Source organism: Ptychodera flava, chromosome 18 (assembly GCF_041260155.1).
Source record: "Ptychodera flava strain L36383 chromosome 18, AS_Pfla_20210202, whole genome shotgun sequence".
NCBI classification, from domain to species: Eukaryota; Metazoa; Hemichordata; class Enteropneusta; family Ptychoderidae; genus Ptychodera; species Ptychodera flava.
The window spans coordinates 16,010,487-16,031,137 of NC_091945.1; the positions used below are offsets into that span (position 1 = coordinate 16,010,487).

Below are 20,651 nucleotides of genomic sequence, written 5' to 3' on the forward strand. Positions count from 1 at the left end.
TCGTGTCCAAAAATCTCACCAGGGAGAATCTCGCTTGGAATTTTTGAGATCTAAATTGTGGAAGAGATATATTTCATTCAACCTAACATTTGAAATGCTTGAGCATTAAATACAGCAATGAGCCGATCCAGGATGGAGATTTCTTGAAAGGCGAGATACTGTGTATCGGTGGGAGATCTCGGACAACCCTCTGTTATGTAAATTAGCTGCCTATGGCTGATGGCAGAGCCCTGCAGATAGCACTGAAAAGGTGCTAATTACTTGCGGAAGGTTGTGAATTAGTCAACTCTTGTCGACACTGCGTGCATTCGAGAAAAAACGCTTCAGCTGGTGTTGTCATTTTTCTTTGGTCATCGAAGCCCCAAATATTGCAACTGCCATTTTGTCATCACACATCAGGACAAGGTCTACCCAGGACAGTGTAACCGCTCATTCCAACTTCTGAAAATATTTGTCAGAGTCACTTCTTTGTTCTTGTTTTTTAACTGTCTCAGCAAATTGCCTTTTGGTTTTTCAACTTAACATACATGAGGAAACTGATTTCTGACATTTGGGAGAGAGGATTACAACAACAGAACAACACTGATAGCAAGTAAAAACAAAATACATGCATGCAAGAACGATACTATCACATTTTATCAAAACAATCAGGCTCTGCCACACTATCATCCACTAAATTAGACTTCGACATATCAGTGGCAGTGTGCTACATGGTATCTTTGCTTGAAAATCTTTTCCGAAACACAGAAAACAATTTCACACTGCAACTGGCAGTATCAACTTACAAATGTCAATCACCGTGCACAAACCTGACAGATCGACTCACAGACTGTTGAGATGGCCGACTTAACTGACACCATCACGATATCATGTCAAGCAGAATTGCAAATGCTCTTCGTGAAGTTGATCACTTATCATTTTCCCATCAAGGATATTATCACGCACTTGGGGAAAACTTTCTGAAACCTCTCTGCAACCCTACTTCACACCCTTCTCTGGGCAAGGGGTCCTTGCCCATCATGGTTAACCCAATTTCTTGTTAACAACACCTCCTACACCACACTTCAAGTATTACACCTATTCTCTTTTCCATACTGACTGCTGAAGTGAGCATGGATCGTGACGTCTTCTCAACACTACTTCATCAAATCAGGGTTATCACTTCAGCGCAACATGCCTCTTTGCATTTGTGATAGACGATGTGCACAATGACAAACAGATTTGTCCTTTCCTCTCAAAATATTCAAAACAGCCTATGTGACTACTCAATGACAAACCTTCACAATTTTTCTGCCCGTAAAATTTCAAAACAGCAAAAACTTCGCAAAGACTCCTTGATCACTTCAAAGTTTGTAATTAGTTTACATTGAGCAGTGGGTCTAGTTCTGTCAAAATCCCTAACCCTATCTCTCAGAGAAATATCATATTTCCCACAGAATATTCAAACATGATGTGATCATAAAGTATATGACAGACTTGGATATTGCGGTATGAATTCAATCTCTCAGTCTTCTGAACTGTATGACTTAAAATTCTAAATTTGATAGTTTTGAGGTAAAATTATACCATCACGTACACACAAAAGCGCTGTCACTATATAATAATTGCAGATTGAAACGTCCCTACATTTACATGTAGTGTTGCATGTACAGCATTCAGTATTCAGTCAAAATTAAATGACTTTTTTATTTGGTCCGATGCCTTCAGATACTTGTACTGATTGGAATCACCATACCAATTCCATTAAATTCAGTATTTAATTTTTGTTAAGTTCAGAAAAATTTTAAATCTTGATAACAGTATACATGATATTCTTGACAAAAACATTTCATTGTTGTAGTCTAATTTGACATAAAAATATCTTTGAGAAGAAATGTTTTACAGAAGTGAACAGGGATACTAAACTATGGTATTCTTATTGTCTGTCCCAAGTCTACCGTGCAGTTTCACTGCAATTTCTGTCAGTAGATCAGACATGACATAAAATACTTCATTCAAGTTCAATTTAATGAAAATGGATTGTCCGACCCTTGGTCTTGGGTGAATTGAGAATTGAAATGATTAGCAGCATTTATGAAACATTAACTCATCTTGCCTGCTTTCTAATTAAATTACGAGTCATAAAAATATGAATAATTGGCAGATCACGGCTCCCACAAGAGAATTGAGGTTTTCCACACAATACTGAACACATTTCCAACCGCTAACACAGCAGTAATTACATTTTGTCTTGAACACACAGTTACGGCATAAAAAATTTCACATAATTTTAACAAGAAAAAACTGAATTTTTTTGTTTTCTCTTTTAAATTTGGAGGATACATCAACTTTTTATATTTTTTCGCATTCATTTCTCTGTAATTTGAATTTTTCTAAATTTCATATATTGAGTTTAAATTTTGGATCGTTTTGCCACTTTCTGAATGAACAGTCATAAAGTTGTATTTTTATCGCACATTTTTTTGAAATATTTGTGGCCTGACATCAGCAACATGAACCAGACAACTATGTCTTTGTTCGCTCAAATTCAGTCTTGCCATTACGCCACAGCACTTAACCTGTTTTGAGAGTCCACCTATTTTGAAAATTTTATGTTTCAAAATACGAGCAATTTTATTTTATTTGATGTCAGGAAATTACACACACCTTTTTTTCTCCCCCAAACAATGAAAATTACAAAAATGTGCTTGTCCGTTTTAATGGTTTACTATTAAACTACCATGTGCATATGTCTGGTACGGCAGCTAGCAATCCACGGACAAAAGAAACCAAACTTTGAAATTATCAAAGCATTTAGTAACCTTAAAAAAACACTTTTGACAAGTAAGTACAGGTCAAACTTGAGGAAAAAGCGGAAACATTAAATTCTTTTCATTGGAGTCTTGTTCAACGAGATAACAGATTCTCTTCTTTCTGAACAAATTTTTTTTCGCACATTGTGAAAGTCTTAGAGGGCTCTGAAAATTCTAACAATCTGTTGGCCTCGGCAGGTTTTATCACATTGTTCATTTGTTGATATCATCACCCGAACCAATAAGACCATTCCTCTGTATTCAGGGAGCTTTTCCAATGCTGTACACAAACTCCTTGTCAACAATGCACTAAACACACATGCACATGTTGCCCCGAACAGCACAATGACATGGACATGATCGCTGGCAAGAACTGGGGAGACTTTCAGCGGGGGCTGCAAAACAGGCTGTGAAAACTGGCTTTCAACTCCTCCCTTGAAGATCCTGCCTTGCTGTATTAAATAGTCAATCATCACTAGCCAGATAAAGTTGCAATGAGGCCATATTTAATTTATGCGAGCTGTAATGTCATCCTTGGTCCACCTCATAAATATGTATACAAGAGCATCATGGGACCATAACCCAAGACCATTTCATGTGATGAAAAATGCAAGGTGTCAGCTAGTACCACAAAACATGCTTCATCAAATCTCCAACTGTCCTGTCAGTCAGGGACCATTCTTGAGCAACAACTTCCCAGCAAAACAACCAGGTATCAAAACTCATATTCATAGCCAACCACAGCAGAGTGAGCAAGAATTAATCCAATCGTACCGTAGATTTTGTTTATGCACTCCATTCACCAGTTTAAACTGCTGCCATCCTCTCAGAATATGAAAAGAGAAATCACCATGGCACACAGCGGTAAACTCTCAGTCAATAATAACATCCTTGATGCCAAACTCCCCTTCAGCGAAATCAGCTTCCCACTGGCTTTGCAATGACACACACATACAAAAAAAAAAATCTTCCAGTGAAATGGGGTAACGATTGTTGGGGAAAAACCTCAAGCTTGCATGCACATTACGCTGCAATGATGAATGGCAGAGAGAATGCATTAGCGCAAGAACAAAACTAATCGCAACCGCTTTGTCTGGCCCACTCTAGTTTTGTTTTCAGTGATGATATTTCCGGAACTGCTTTCAATGGTAATATTTGCCTCAATTTAAATGCCACCAAAAATCAATAATTCTTATTAAGTACATGGAACCTCTCAATGGGGTCTGGAAGGCCTGTCAGTCAGTGGTAAATTTTTCCCTGCCAAATAGCGGGGAAAAAAATTCCCAATGATGAGAAAATGCCTCCTTAATGCATCAAATGCATTAAGCTGACAAACCAGAACGATGATAGCATACTGTTGAAAAAATGCTGGGCTTTTTTACTATTTCTCCACTCCCCACTTCGACCAAACTCAAGTGGACGAAAACCACAATCGACAAAACGGGCTTGAAGAGCTAGAGAGAAATCAATGCATTTGCAGAGTGATTTGAAACGGAATTTCTGATGTACAAACAATTCAAACTTTGGAGCTGCACACACCAGAGCTGTGATTAGTCAACTAATATTTACCTCGATATGCTACAAGTTTGCTAACGTAAAGGTAATTTTTATGAGGACAAACAATGCACACATATGCTTGGCTAACAATACACAATGGTGATTCCCTCCACAAAAGACTTGAACCAGTGTCTGCTTTTTTCGGAGTAAAGTGTCAATAAAAATGTGTTTTGGTGTAATTTTTGCAACTATACAGTCATAAATTGAATAAAATACTCCATCATAAAATCTTTCACACTATGTACCGATTTCAAAACAGAGTCAGAAAAATATCGGTGTATTCTCAAATTCATCAAATTCCATTTTATAAGGTGCTGTTTCAACACAAACAGAATGTAACAGAAATGAACTAATGCTACTATTATCACACATTTAATCCACAAACAGATGATTTCAGACAATTTAACTCAACTGTTTAGATCTAATTTACAATATCTACGATAACTTATCTGCTTTATCTGGTCTAACCTATCATCGATGTAATGACGAGTCAGGTTATAGTTCCTTGTGCGAAAAAACTGTTCTCAGTGCGAGCGTTCTACAACCTGGAGACATTCCAATTTTGAAATTCCTCCAAAATGCCACAATTATAAATTCACATATCATACTTTATTTATCATTAGATTTATCTTCAACCTCGCTAGTTGGTGGATTTATCTATTTAACCTTACCAAACATTTTTTTCCTGCTTTAAATAATATTTTTTTCTACAACAGATCTTTTTTTTGAAAAACTTTCAGATTAAACATTTGCCGAGTGGAAAATAAAACTCCAATAATCGACGTTTGTGCAAAAGATCGGAGCAAAAGTCTGTGTCTTTCACTATCATATAGACACAATCTCCATCTCTTGGGGATGATGGCAACCTGCGATTGAAAGAATCGAAATCCATTGTGGGTGCGTCCATTCTGTGCGCCTTTAACGGAAACACACTATTCTCGGTAAAATATGGCCATCAAGAGACCATCTAGAGACATCCACTTAATTTCCCCTGTCAACGTTTTCTCCCTCCTTTATTTTCCCAAATCAAGAAAATCCCGGCTCCCAGCTGACCTATTACCGAAGTGATGCTTGTCTGTTATCTCGATGGTAATTCTAATGTTTTCCCCTTGCTCACAGCTCTTTTCATGCACGCTACGTCCAAGTTGTACGCTGGGACTATGCATTCACTTAAGAAAATCCCTTCAAAGCTGGCCATTGAATTGCAAAAAAAAAACGGGGCCAACAGCTCAGCAGCAATTGAGGATTCACAATGAGAAGTCATTGGAGAGAGACGGAGGCGATGCATGGAAGCTGAAGACGGCTAAATAACCATTCAATAATGAATACACGACACCATCCCTAACAGACAAGTGCTTCAATATATTTCTCAAATCAGCGGAAAATTATATCAAATTTCAACATTTCAGGAATCTTTTTCCCCATCTACATCACATTCCTTCTCTTTTGTTCCTAAAATTATCAAATATAAAGATTGAAAATGAAAAGTCTTTACTTTGGGATAGATATTGCATATGCAATCATTTCCTCAAAAAACACGTATTTGGTATGCCAATTTTTTAAAATCATATCCCAGCATTCACCACTAAATAGCAAACATGTTGGGGATGAAGTGTTCACAGATACACCTGAAGTGTGACTTAAGTCTTCAAAATACACTGTCTTCACAACATCTTAGCAGCTCTCCAGCGTCTGATGTGTTAATGCACATGAATCAAGGACTCAAAAAGATTTCAAATGCTTTCATGAGTGGAAACAACAGCTTCAAAAATAAGATTAATATCAAAAGTTAGTTTTTGGCCTCTGTACTATGTGGTTTAATATCACCAGTATCATGTTTTGATGTGTTCTATCTTTTCTACATGCACAGACGGGCCATTCAAGTCAAAATTCTGCAACTGGGAAACCTAGATTTCACTCCCTAGTATATTTCTTATCAAAAGAAATAATCTGTGGACTTTGGAACTGTAGTACTGCTGTTTGACTTTTTTTTAAATATTGAAATTATTCAGAAATTACCACATAAGCATTTAAGTAAAATGTTTAGAGAAAAGTAATACATATTTCACAGATACTGAATGTGACGCAAATTTCATCGAAACACATACCGTACTGTACCACGTAAGTATATCTTTGTGAATTTCTATTACATTATTCTTTGAAAGATTTTCCTGGGTTTTTTTTTATCAATTTGGAACAAATTTCAAAACCACTGTACATAACATAAACAGAGTGAACAACCTAGCATTATCTATATTTTCAAATGGAGTATTCCTGGTGCTAACAAATTTACAAGTCATTTCCCATTTCTATTGTTATCAGATAGCCCAAATTGGGGTCCCACATGAAAGCCATGTTCAATGTCATGTTTTGGAAAAATCAGTCAAGCCTAGAGCACTTAAACTCGGCGGTTACAGAAGATGTCAACTGCCACAGGACGGGACAAATGACATAAATAATTTGGCTCAGATAATAAAACTGCTTGGACAAGTACAGAGCACAGGACAGCCTTTCCTTGAAACAATCAGTTGACGTTTGTACTGTATACGATAGCAAATTAAGAAGTCGTAATTCGGAATATCATATACTCAATTACATATCTCTGTATCATTTGTGTATCATTTAATCTATGCTCATGAGTGTATTAATGCACATATATAAATACATGTGTATGTTTTATGTATGTGTTCACAAAATAGACACACACACACACACACACACACACACACATACATGAATACATTTTTGTATATACACAGATACACACACACACACACACAAACACAATACATAAACCAGATACTTGATCCCAGGAAAACAGTACTGAACTTTGCTTGGCATAAATTTTCAATGTCTTCACATCTGCGGTAGTTATCAAATGAAGAGTGGCACCAATCTCTTTGGAATGGGTCTACAGAGAGCCATTGCCTGGCCTAGACTTTCCGGGCAATGATTTATGATAAGCTAAAATGCTCTGACATTAACCTTCCATACAGCTTTCAAATTGAAGAGAATTTCTCAAATTTAACCACCTAAATTGACTTTGCTAACCTCTTTATGGGGCTAGAGCACGCCCAGTACTACTTAGCCCCGAAGGCATAGTGGTCTCTCTTGTGGCAACTTGACTACTGTTTGGAGTATCTTGAATTTTTCTGCAGATCATGTGACTAACCATAATCCATTTGATTGGCCTGCTCAAACCAAACAGATCATGTGATTAAGGCAAGTCCTTGATTGCAAGTAATATGGTTGATTATGTTTTCGTCAGTTTTCATTCCCCCCTATAGACACCTGCGCTCGATTATATCCTGTGTGAGAGAGAATTGTTTTTAAACTGGGTCTGAAATCAGAAGTTGCACGCCAAATAATTACTTGGGCTTTTCTCTTTGTGATTATACAGATACTTTGATATTGTGGTCAAGTTCATCCGTGGCTGGGCTGTAGTTGTCATTCTGACATGCAGATATTGTGTTTTAGCATAAATATGCAAGAATTATTTTTCCTGAATTGATACATAAGTTCATGCTCATCTTTGACAACAAATCTGGAAAGGGGGAGTGTTTTCGGGATTTGTTTTTCAAAATAATGAAAACATGGTAAACTGCACAAACTAAATTTGTTAAATAATTACACAGTAAAATATGTTGGAAAGGCTGAAAACTCATAAAAGGCAGGCTGATCAGAATTTTCAGTCCACTGTTATACCATTTCTATTCATATCTTCAATTTCTAAAACATCAAACTGTGATATAGTTGTGTATCTTCTTCTCCAATGTTTTCAGTGAGTGCTCCTCACTTCAGCACTGAACGGTTCACTTTTTTCAATGACATGCAACTATTTGCCATTCTAGCTACCAGCTACGGCAAGTTCCCTCGGAGTCAACGAATCACTGAATGAAACAACAGCGCCAAGACAAGATAATACCCGAATTGCATGAATTCAGATAATACCGGCCTTCCCAAGGCAAAAATGCCACAGGTTAGCAGAGTAGCCATGCGAAGAAACTTCTTTTCTCTGTTCACCTGTTACTGTTTACTATCACAGCGAACTTTGAAGGAACCCTGGGAGGCCGCGAGCAGAAAGTTTGAATCTACCATCCAGGAGGGAAACAATTCTTTTGTTTATTTGTTCAGAACCTCCCTCACAATTAATTTGAATATCCATTACATCTTACCCTTTTGACAGCTAGACTACCGTACAACTTAATAGATTCCAATGGCTAATTGGGTTTATGGACAGAGAAGCAGGAGCACAGAGAAACACAGGGATTGATAGGCTGTGGTTCAGTTTGTTTCTCTAGAAGTGTAACGTTCCATTTGGAATATCAATACATGCACAATATCACTCACCTACGCAAGGATCGAAAATTCCCTAACTACAAACTTATATAAAATTGCTCTGGGAAACCCACTTTGACCAATTGATTCTATTTTCCTTCAAACCTTTTGCCATCTTTCTCTCTGAAAAATCATTGAGTCACCGAGCAGATTCTGAAGAGCCACCCTTCAACATAGAGACGTTTTCTATCACTGTAACAAGAACTGGCAATAAACCATTGTTCAGCTGCGACTGGCTCACTGGAGAAAACAAAAGCGAACTTCCAAACCTAGGGAAACCATTGACAGTCTCTTGTTTGTTGACATTTTCATAAACATGCCCTTAACTTTTACAGAACAGTACACACTGTGGTGCCGGCACTAAATATTTCAAAACGAGTTTCACTATTTTCAGTACAAATTATATAAATTAGTCAACAGTGGCTACCTACACTATGCCCACTCAACCGCCATAATGATGTGTCAATATTATCACACTATTTTTTTCCTGGGAATGAGAAACACACTCACACATAAACACACACACAAGATATATCCTGAGTTACAGCCAACCAGCAACCATCATTCAGAGTTATTTAAGTCTCAATGATGCACTTTATATTCCTGTCATACATAAGGTCTTTTCCTTCTTCCTATTGTTGGCGGACAAACGCCATTTCCGCTGAATCCTACACACACTGGAACCACCTCACTATGGCTGCATGTGAAAACCCAGCATATCTTCATATTATCCCTCTCAACAAGCCTAAACAAATTTATCAGTATCATTTCACAATTATGCATAAACAAAATAATGAGCCATATTCAACTCTCTTTTTTAAAACTAAATATCCATATTGAGAAAATTCAAACATTTGATTAATTGATGACACTGGTGTTTCTATGGAAACGATATACAAACTAATCCTTGAATACACTGTAATGCAATGAATTTCAATTAAAACAAAATATAATGTAGAAAACACATGATTTCACCACAACTCTCCAAGAAATGCACTTTTTTCGATAGTTACTCTCACGATGACTTGGAAAGCAAACCATGAACGAGTGAGCTTGCCAGAGCAGGGACTGTAATCTTCTAATATGACATTTCTCAAAATCCACATTTAATGGCGAGAATTACTGGAATACCCTAGCGATCAGAAGCTTGCCTTTGGTACTCTGATATCTTGTTATTGGTTGGCAGCACGGTGCTTGAAGCCACTTGAACATTGCTTAATCTTGATACAGCAGTAGAGGAAGCCAGTTAGACTTCACAGACTTTGTCACTGCAACTACCAATGTACCATGCAATACCACCATATCATATAAGACCACATAATTTCCAGTCCATTTTTTCCCTTGTTTCCACAAATCACCTGACCTTGGAAAAAAATTGTTTTTCAAATTTGTACAATGTCAATACAGTTGATTTTGTTCCTACGTGTGAACGTGTTTTCAAAGCGACAGGTAAGATTATTTTGAAGATTTGTCAGACAAGTTAAAAGACTTTTCCATGAACAACGACCAAAATAAACTCACCCCATTCCCTTTATTACTTTGAGATTTTAACACAATTCTTATGTAGCAATAACTGACACCATCAATTTATCTGTTTTCCACAAAACAATAGATTTATGAATGGAATCGGAAATCATTGGTCCAAAACGGGGAAAGTTGTGTAAATTCTTTGATTGGTTCCTATTTTATAGAGATCACTGTCTGGAGTCCTTTCCCAAGATGTCTAACAAGAAACTGGAACAGTGGATAACAACCCAGGGTAGCTTTCCTCGCCCCTTTCTTCCCCTCTAAACATGCTTAATCTTGTTTAGAACAGAGGTGCAAAAGCGGAAAGTGTTAGAATTTCTACCCCGAGGGCGGCTGGAAATTCCTGAGAGAGTGTATGAAATCCAATCGGGGTTTGAGAAGAGCATCGGGCATTGCTAATGCAGAGCGCAGTCCCCGGTTGGGCTCGGGTGCTGTTTGACTTTGCCCTTTCATCGGGCCAGACAAACAAACGCATACTTTTCTACCCCAGTGACAACACCGGGAACAGAGGTAGGTTTTGACAGTACTTATGTAACAACAGTGGTTATTATGCAGAGGTGTGAACTAGCTGCCAATAGGTGTCCAATAAACAAACCCACCACAATGGCAAGGTGTCAAGACACGCACTCCCCACTGCTCCCCGAACATAACCTTTCTGAAATCAATAAAAGGACTTCAATGTACTGAGCATGCTCAGTTTACACTGACTGCAATCCCTCCAGCCGCAGGTTCCCCTAGCATGCCTGAGAAAAGCACAACCTTACAAACTGGCTCTGCAGTTATAAATTAGTGGGAAAACTTTTGACACCTTATAAAAGCTGTTTGGAGATTGTACACTCCACAGCAAACACAGGACCCTTTGATGTTTTTCCTACAAACAGTGGACTGTACACATAACTGCTCTGCTTCTCTGATTAGATCCTTACAAACTGATAAGATATAACAAAGTTTCAAGAGTTCTGACCAGTCAGTTTAACCTCTTTTAAATCGCTGTGAAAACAACCCTTTACAATAATTGCTGATATACTGCTGAAGCGTTATAATTGATGTGAACATCTACAAACATTTCTTTCAATTGAAAAAAAAAAAATATCACACCACTTTTCTAAGCAGCACCAAGACAGAACGAAAGATCTGACATTCTCACCGCGTATAAACACATCCTGGACTTGCACCTCGGAAGGTGATATGCAGATGAGATGTTTGATCTTTGTCGCTTACATGTCTCGCTAACTACCCCTCTGTCTTCCTCGCGACTACATATCTCAAGTATCCAGTCATCCACTCCTGACTAAAGCTGCTACTTGCCGTTCTGAGTACTCCAGCCATCACTCCATCCAGCAAATCCCGGGCAACGACGTCATCTACTTCTTCCGACACTTAGCACCCCTGCCAACCATCTCTCTGGCTTCCTCTTCACCAAGATCTAACCCTTCCAGGGTAAGAAAACGCTCTCACAAGCATCTCAAAACAGTTCTTTTTGTTTCATAAACAAATGGATTTTTGTGAAATTTTCAATGGGCAAGGAACATATTTATGGTTCCTAAAACCAAATTCTATATATTTAAAACCACTTTGTGAACAAGGTTGAGGTAAACTCTAACTCCACATTTATAATAAAACTTCTCCAAACATAAATTTTCACTTTTTTTTATTTCAAATGCAGATTACAAAAGGATATGCATATTCTAACTGTCTCAACATAAGCTGAAAACTAAAACGTCTGTACATCTCGTCTCCAATGAAACAACCTAACACTCATTTCAGCTTTGGGCTGAACTTTTAAAATTTACAGGGACATTGGCTGTACTTGTTGATAATAGTTTTCATGCTTTTTTTGCATTACAAACCAAAGATATTCTCTCATTCTTTAGCCTGAAGCATTTTGCAATGCAAAGAATTGGTCTTATAACTACAGTTTGTTGTGTACAATCTGCAAGATCCTTGTTGACATGTTAATTCTTATCAGGATCAGAAGTAACTTGGTAAACATCAACATTGGGCATTACGGATCATACCAGACGGTGTTGTTGTCACCCTGAACACTGAATAAAATGCTCACTTTCCTGAACAAACATATTCCTTCACGCAGAGTTTATAAATGAGCAGTTTCATGTTGCAAATCAACTTATAATAAGTCATCACCAATAGAGAATGTTCTCTAACCTGAAATTGGGCGCAAGGATCCTCTGGATTACAAACACAACAAAACAATTGAAATTTCATCAACAGTTTGCAGTAAACAAAAACCTGACAACATCCAGATTCGACAATAGCATCTCATCAGTAGCAAAACATCCAATTTCTTCAGCACAAAAAAGTCTGTCACCGGACAAGAAGTTAAAAACATCCCCTTTCTGTAGCAAAAAAATCTCCTGCCACAGGCACGCAGAAACTTTAGCATTGTGCCTTTGTCTTCCCAGATGCAAATACTCTGTCCCTTTGTAATTCGAATTCCCATCATGAACCAGTCTCTCTTCGACACACTCATTACTTTTCATCTAGCTCTCATTAGCTGCACCTTCCCTCCTAAAATTCATAGAGGGTACTTCTCATCTCACCATCATTTATCTTCAGAAAAGGCACACAACTTTGTTTACTTAGCATTTTCCCAGACAATCCCCAGAGGAGCAACGGCCGAGAGAATTTTCTTAGCATTCACATTCAAAGGCACACTTTTTCCACCCTACCGAGTCTGCGATCACTGTTGATGATAATGACCAGGTCAGGACAGAATTAACCCCTTGACCTCTTTGTCGACTTTTTTTTTCACTTTTCCGAAAACAAGAACTGCAGGATACCTGAGTTCTGAGTTCTTTTTTCCGCAATATATGATTGACAATTTGAAATTTGGGTGACTTTTCAGAATTTGGATGATAATTTGGAATTTTTTGAACAACTTATAAACTTCGGTGTGTCTGGCGGAGACTGAATAACGCAAATACAACAGAGGAAAGGCATTTGACATGGAAATCACAGCAACCCAGATTGTGAAACTACCTGAGAAGCCATCCATTTGCAAAAGGCTACCTCTGTGTCACTCTAACTCATTATTGTGACAAAGACAACTTATTACACAGGAAGCCATTCTATTTCACTATGAATCAGACTTTGGTCAGGTCATTGTTCTGGAGTTGGATGGCTGTTGCCAAGGTAACAAGAGGACAAACTGCCCAACCAGATGGCACAGCGCACGTTCAATGTTTACTTTTTCACAAATCATGTAAAGATTTTTTTTCGGTCATCAGTGAGGTTTTCAGTACTACAGGTAAAAGTGTTGAAATTGGCCAGTATCTATACATTTCACACACAACCATGTAACAGCTGTGAAATTTGGACAGGTGAACGCTGTGGTGCGTAGTAGGTAGTCTCCTAGGACACGCACAACACAACCTGTTTCATCTGACGGTAGTACACCATCATTACATTCGACAATAGTATCACATCACTTTGGGCTTGATTCTTTCTCTGTTACCAGCAGAGTTGAGATGAACGATGCCATTGCGGTTTGAACAGCGGACCATTTCTGTAGCTTCCAGTCACAACCACCCCACCAACGCACGAAAAAGAATGATGCAATTTCACAATTTCACCACTTTCAAAGTTTTAGGCATGCTGATTTCATTGCACAAATAAGATCTCAAACAGCTCAACTTACACGAAAAGGAGAAAACCCAATGAAAAAAGGGTTTAAAACAAGTGCCTCTGGTGATCTCAGATGTTTTTCAAGCCCAGATGGTTTAAACCTTCTGGTCTGTATAACATAAAATTTCCTCTACATCGCATTGCCGGAAGAGCAAGAATCAATATGTCACCCAGAAAATTACAAGTTTATCGAAAAATCACTGATTGCGAATGATTGCCGATGTAAAAGCCTGTATTATTGATGATTTTATTCACTAAAATTATTACAATTATTGCATCAAATCATATTGATTGAGCCTCAAATCGAATGCATTTTAAACCGAAGGTTACTAATTATCCCGTTTGAATCGTTTCGATTTTTTTTTGCCATTTCAACTGGCGCATCATATGTTCTTGTGTGTACACCTACCTGTTGTCACACATGAGAGAAACATATTGTTGAATTTAAATCAGAATGTACAAATAGCGTTGTGGGCTGTGAAGGAAATATGGCCATTAACTCACTCATAACAGCAGTATGGAAAGGATGCGTATACAATCAGAGAAAACTACAACTGACTCTTCCATTGTTCATTAGAAAATGCTCAATTAAAATATCTCATGCAAAATAACTAAACCCATTCCCAACACTGGACATTTTTTAAATGGTGATTCCTTTTTCAAATTTTTCAAAAACCTTCCTTATCTGTCATGAAGTATATTCAGGAAAATTTGAAGAATGAAACGGTAAGGATAGTTTTTAAAAAGAGTCTGGAAATCTGAAAAAATGTTAAATTTGTACAAACAAATTGAAACAAGTTGGTAGGTTCAAAAATTTATAAACCATATAAAGCTACTTTATTTGCTTTGCATGTGCAATTTACACCCATCAAACTTGGGTGATTTAAAATGTCTCAACTTCTTAGCCAATCATATTTCCTTAACGACAAACTGCCTATTTATCAGTCACAGCAGCTAACGCTGATACAAAAACCCGAACGACTGCACAGGTAAATATTTGACAGTAATTGTGCACACAAAGGCTTGGGAGCATTACGCAGCAGCAACACACAATGTGAGTAACTCCACCACACAAAGCCAAATAAGATGGTTATCTTGAAATGAGAAGAAATTCCCAGAATCATAGTATAATAGGGCCGTATAGTCCTACGATAGGCCACTGGGAGTTGGAACACTAACACTACTCCATCAAGCAGAACAGTAATTGAAGTTAGTCTATCACATAATTCATTTGATAAGACAACTTGAATTTGTGACATATTTACAACGTTTGAGGATTCTATATTTCATAGCTGATGTATTATTGAAGACTCTCATACTTTGAATTCAAAAACGCTAGGCCGAGTTTGCGCAAGCATAGACGGTCTCTCTCTTGACTGCCGTAATGCAGAATTTTCACATCCTTCACAGAAACAATCACTGAGATTATGACACGCTATATCCATGATCTACTCTGTCCTCACTCTCTTTCTCTCCAATTCTCTTCTTTCGCACACTTCCCTGTCGCAAAGAGTTTCAAAACACTGAAGCGAAAGGAAGCTTCACTTGAAATATGATATTTAACTTTTTTCTCCCATAAAAACGGAGCATTGAATTTCATGGCAGAAATGTCAGCTGTAATGATGGAACAGAGCAAGGACAGCAGCAAGGTTTTATCATAGTAACAAACCCTCCATGGCTTAGCAACCTGGCATATCATACTTGCATTACTCTTTCTATCATTTGACAACTTCATATGCATAAATCATTTATATCAAATACGGTGAATATTTAATCCCTTTGTGTCTAATGTGGCTAATATTTTCACGTGTCACATTTTTGAAAGTCTAGAGCTAAAATTTTTTTCCGCAACACAAACATCCATACCAAAGCTCCCTGAATATTACGTTAGATTTTATTTTCAAAGAAACAAATAAACACACAAGTAAAATCTAAAATGTTACTTCGATTGTGGTTAGTTAATGCTTTGATAAAGGGTGTCACAGGATTTCACTGCCCACAATACACTGTCAGTGCTACTTATTAGATACAAACACACAACAGTAGGAGTTCGACTGGCCGCAGTCAGACGAGATAATTCAGCTACAGAAAGACCCTGCTCAATGTGGCGTAACTAGTTGAAAATTTCCTATTCTGCAGGAACCCACACAAGCAAAATTGGTGAATCATTAATTGTAGATGGTTACACATCGGCGCACAGGCAATATTCTCTCCAATAATGCAACCATTTTCGTTATGTCTACAACAACCATTAATAAAGTCCACTAAAAAGCGGCTTCCCATCTCAACAAAGATCTTTCTGAGATGATAATTTCCATTTTTTTCCTCTTGTGAGTGGGAGAAAACTCTCAGGAGGAATGGAAAAACTTGCCCTGTACATTTCGTTGGACACATTTGGAGCATTGCAAATTTGTCTACCTACTGAATGTAGTTTCTGCGACGAAAGCTACAAATTTGAAAACATACTTGATACCAAGATTACAATTTGTCTTTCCTGTTTTGCACTCCTGTATCACTTGTTAAATGCGAAGCATAAATTTCAACGTAACGGAATATACTCTCCGCCTATCCGAACGTTGATCTTTCATGGTCGGAGAATACCTGAACGTCTCCGCATTCCCATTTATCAAGCTATTTGTCACTTCCAAGTCACGATTTTGGCAATTTTCATATCAGGAACGCAAAAATGCCCACTGCTGACCGTTTCTTAGTGTATTGCTTCATGGGTCACCCATACAGTAGGCAACACCAGCAAGTACGATGAATTGGCTTCTCTCTGTGTGCCTATTATCACATTCAGTCTCCTCAACATGGTATTTTTTTCTCTTGATTTCAACAGAACAGCACCCTACAGGCCATGACAAACAATCAACCAGGGCTGCCCTCAACCAGGTGCTTTTTGAATAACAGAGCCAGGATTTTTGAGCCGGTTCCAAGTATCCTGTACGGCTCATTGGTCTTGCGATATGAGAAAGTTCACTGTCTCTTTAGCCTTTTCAAAGACATTACATGGACCCCTCCTGTTTTCCACGCCTTCTTTTCTTCTCCGTGCTCGCACTGGGGGACCTTTCGCAGGTGTTAGAGGTGTACACGTTAACACCTCCTTAAGGTAAATTAAGATTGGTTTTGTGATCTGTGGGACAACAATCAAGACTACACCATTCAGGCTTTCTCAGAGATCAAATCCTACACAATGCTCACTTCAAAGGCCAGAATGTTGGGTGGAGCCCACAGTCTGGCAGACGTTCTCTCCTGACATTCAAAACATGCCAGCAGTTGTGATTTTGCAAGCTACATGTATATATTCTGAAACCATCAATTCAGATGACAATTTTGTCGATTTTGTTGACATTACATCAATCACTAGTTACAACTATTAGATTGTGATGGCTGCCGCTAGACTTGGTATAAAATATTCGAAACACATTAAAAATTCAGATCACATCATGATATTAATATTTTTTCTCCTATAAAGCAGAAGTTTGATCCGAAACAGAAATACAGGTATTAACTTTTCCATACATCCCCATGGTAACATGTTTGACAGACATTTTTTATCATTTTTACCAGATGACAGACAGGTCTTGATATAAATATTCACACCATAACATGACATGGTACCCAAGCATATTACGATGACGATATCCTGATGTCCTGAGGTCTATCAATGAAGTTGACATTTTGAAAGATCCAAAGACTAGTTCGTCCTCTCTTGACATCCTACTTAGCCATTGCACCAAGTAAGTGTTAGTGATAGTGAATATAGTCAAACCGAATGATGACACTCGTTTTGTCACAGATCACCAGGGCATACCTTTAGTTAATCAGTGGACAGGTATGACCTACTATCCACTACCCAAGTATGAACTTCTAGTACGTGAACAAGCACAAACTCTAGTATCACCCTTCACGCAAGACCCTAATTATTCTAGGGTATTACGCAGTATTACAAAGTTCAACATTCTGAAGTTACGCTCCACAAGTATTCAATTTTGATGGTTTTTTACTGTCCTGTTTGTTAACTTACAGTTTCTTGTTCAACCCCCCCCCACATCATGTCAAAATGCACAGTGTATGATTTGTCAACACAACCTGTATGTGTGTGATGCTGTATTCTATTGTGCCATTTTTGCTAATTACATAAAAAACTTCAACTTTCACAAATTAAATACGGACTGAATTACAAAATACATTTGTCTCAGTCTCCAAATCTATTGAACTTAAATGTGGCTCTAATTATAGGCTTCAAATGAAAAAAGAAAATGTGTAAGCTCTTTTATCTAAAATTTGTCAAACTCCTTTACTGTTCTCATGATATGTTTCCAGTTGAACAAGTTTTGACAAGTTTTGCTTCATATCTTTCAAACATGTTCAACTTGCACAGTTCTCAGAAGAGGCTTCAAAAGAGGCCATCACTAAAATTGTAAGCAAAAATCAATCAGGAAAACAAAATTAACAAACAATTTATATCTCAAGAGTTAGCATAAAACTGTGAAACTATGTTTCATGATGCACTGGAGTTGTGATGGGATGGGAGAGGAGGTTAAGTGGAGGGAGGGGATGAGATTTACCCTTTGACCCTTTCACCCCTGGAGAGGTCACCCTGTCATCCTGTATACAGGTCCAGCTTTGCTGTAGAAAACTATACGAACGGGCCACACCATTGTGGTACAATAGGTGAAAAGATCAAGAAGTAAAGCCAAATGAACAAAGACAGAAAATAAATTTGCCAACCTCCATGCTGTCATGGTATCAAGAGCAAAGAGCAAATGTAAGTTTCACTCGACATCGTGGTTCTAAAAGTTTTACTGACACTAGCAATATTCAATCAAGTATACTTTAGGATGGAATAATCACAGTGAAACCCTTGCCAAAACCGAGAATTTTGTCCAGTGCTATCTAACATTTGTTAATTTTCATAAATTCCAAGGTCTTTCACTCACTGTTACCCATTTTGAAATCTACCTTCACCTAGCTATCAAGGTCTTTGGCAGGTTGAAAGGTAAGTAAGTATCCTTACTGACGTTAAGGATATATTTGGTCCAATCGATTGTTTTCAACTTGTTCTCTAGAATTTCATGGATTACATTTCAAACTGAGGGTAAGCGGTCAATTTTTATGTTCTTTGACTGCTAAGTCATTTTTATGTTCTTTGACTGTTAAGTCAAGGCCATAACTAGAACCCTTCCCTTACTGAGTTAGGCATCAAACGTAAACATTTAATGGTTGTGAAAATTCTTTGATGTCAAAAACAACCCTGTGTATTACACACAACAGAATGATCCAATGGACAGGTAGACAAAAGGAAAATTTCAGAAGAATGGATAAGCGATATCAAGAAAGATGCCTTTGGGAAATTGTAACCAGATAAAGGTACTTTAATGGAGGGTAAAAAACATGTGTTTCTTCATCAAAGCCGTCTACAGTCAACAGTGCACCATCTCAGAATCATGTCGATTTCCTATGCAAAGACTATCAATTTGAGTTAGTCTGATGGCTCTCTAAAACTTCAAATAACTCTCCCTGGGTATATTTACGCATTTTTACTACATCCATTGCATTTTAAGCAAGCAGTGAGCTTTTACTGCACAGTCAAAGACCAGTTTCTGTGAAGTAGACAAATTCTATTCATGGTTTGGAAAGGCATAAAGGGAGAGCTGAACCTGAAAGAATTTTTCTGGTCTTGGGAAAGATTTTTTGTGTGAATTCATCTTTGAGTTATTCCCGAGGAGGTTTGGAAAAAAATGGATACAGCAAACTCATACACTCATATCAAAACTTTTCAACATTCTCAATAAACCAAAAAATATTGATTTTTTTTTTGCCATATTTAAATGTGTAGCAACTGGAAACAAAAAATATTGCTACTCAAAAGCTGAAAAAGATTATTTTTTTACTGCAGTCAAATACACAGTACTTTTTTAAAAACATGCACATCAGAAATGATAATGTAGGAGACTTTCAAAGCAAAAGGAAATGCAACTTCGTGAGAGAGACTTCTCAAAAAAAATTTCAGAATTTCAATATTTAGGGGTTTCACACATTTATAGAGGTACAAAACACTTTGAAGCCTGTGCACTTATCAACATACAATACAGAAATCTTCCTCAATCAAACCCTGAAATTAAACATGCCTAATTTCAAATTCAGAGAAAACCTATAAAAATAAATTCTGAGCTGTTTGCACAAGCTCCTTAACACCTGTGATGATAGAAGGGTGAGCATTTGAATCAGATTCAAAACACAGCTGATCACGTTTCTCACATTAGCAGACCCAGTTTCAGCATGAGATTCAACATCGAAAAAGCCATGCCACCTGACAAAGATAGCATAATTATTAAATGCAACTTGACAGTGTGAAAAAAGTCACAAATCAGTTAGATTTTTAAAACAACAACATAACTTTATAATGTGGGAAATGCATGTGAGCATAAAAATTGTACAAGTTTTAATTTTTCTGCTGTGCATACTGTCATTGCACAGGCGCATAAAAAGCAGAATAACTTTATTAAAAATATATGAAAAGCTTGGGATGGGAAGCAAAAACACTGATTAGTTATATCTTAGCAGTCCTGCCAGTTACATTTTCACCAAATTACTCTGAATAGAACTTTCAAGCTGTTACAGAGTTGTGTCAGTAATAATATTTTACTAGAGCACTTTGAACTTTACCAGCTGCTGTCACAATATGGTTGCAGCAGCATCAACGCCTGTCGCACCTAGTTGTCACAACAACAAAGCAAAAATACAGCCAACGACAATATATGACCACTTTTCCAGTCACAGGAAAGT

The 20,651-nt window shown here is 37.5% G+C and overlaps 1 protein-coding gene across 19 annotated transcripts in view; it reads right to left on the reverse strand.

The window, feature by feature from the left end:
- LOC139116979 (transcription factor 12-like) overlaps positions 1–20,651 on the reverse strand; it is a 146,672-nt gene that overhangs the window by 108,397 nt on the left and 17,624 nt on the right. The window lies entirely within an intron of this gene.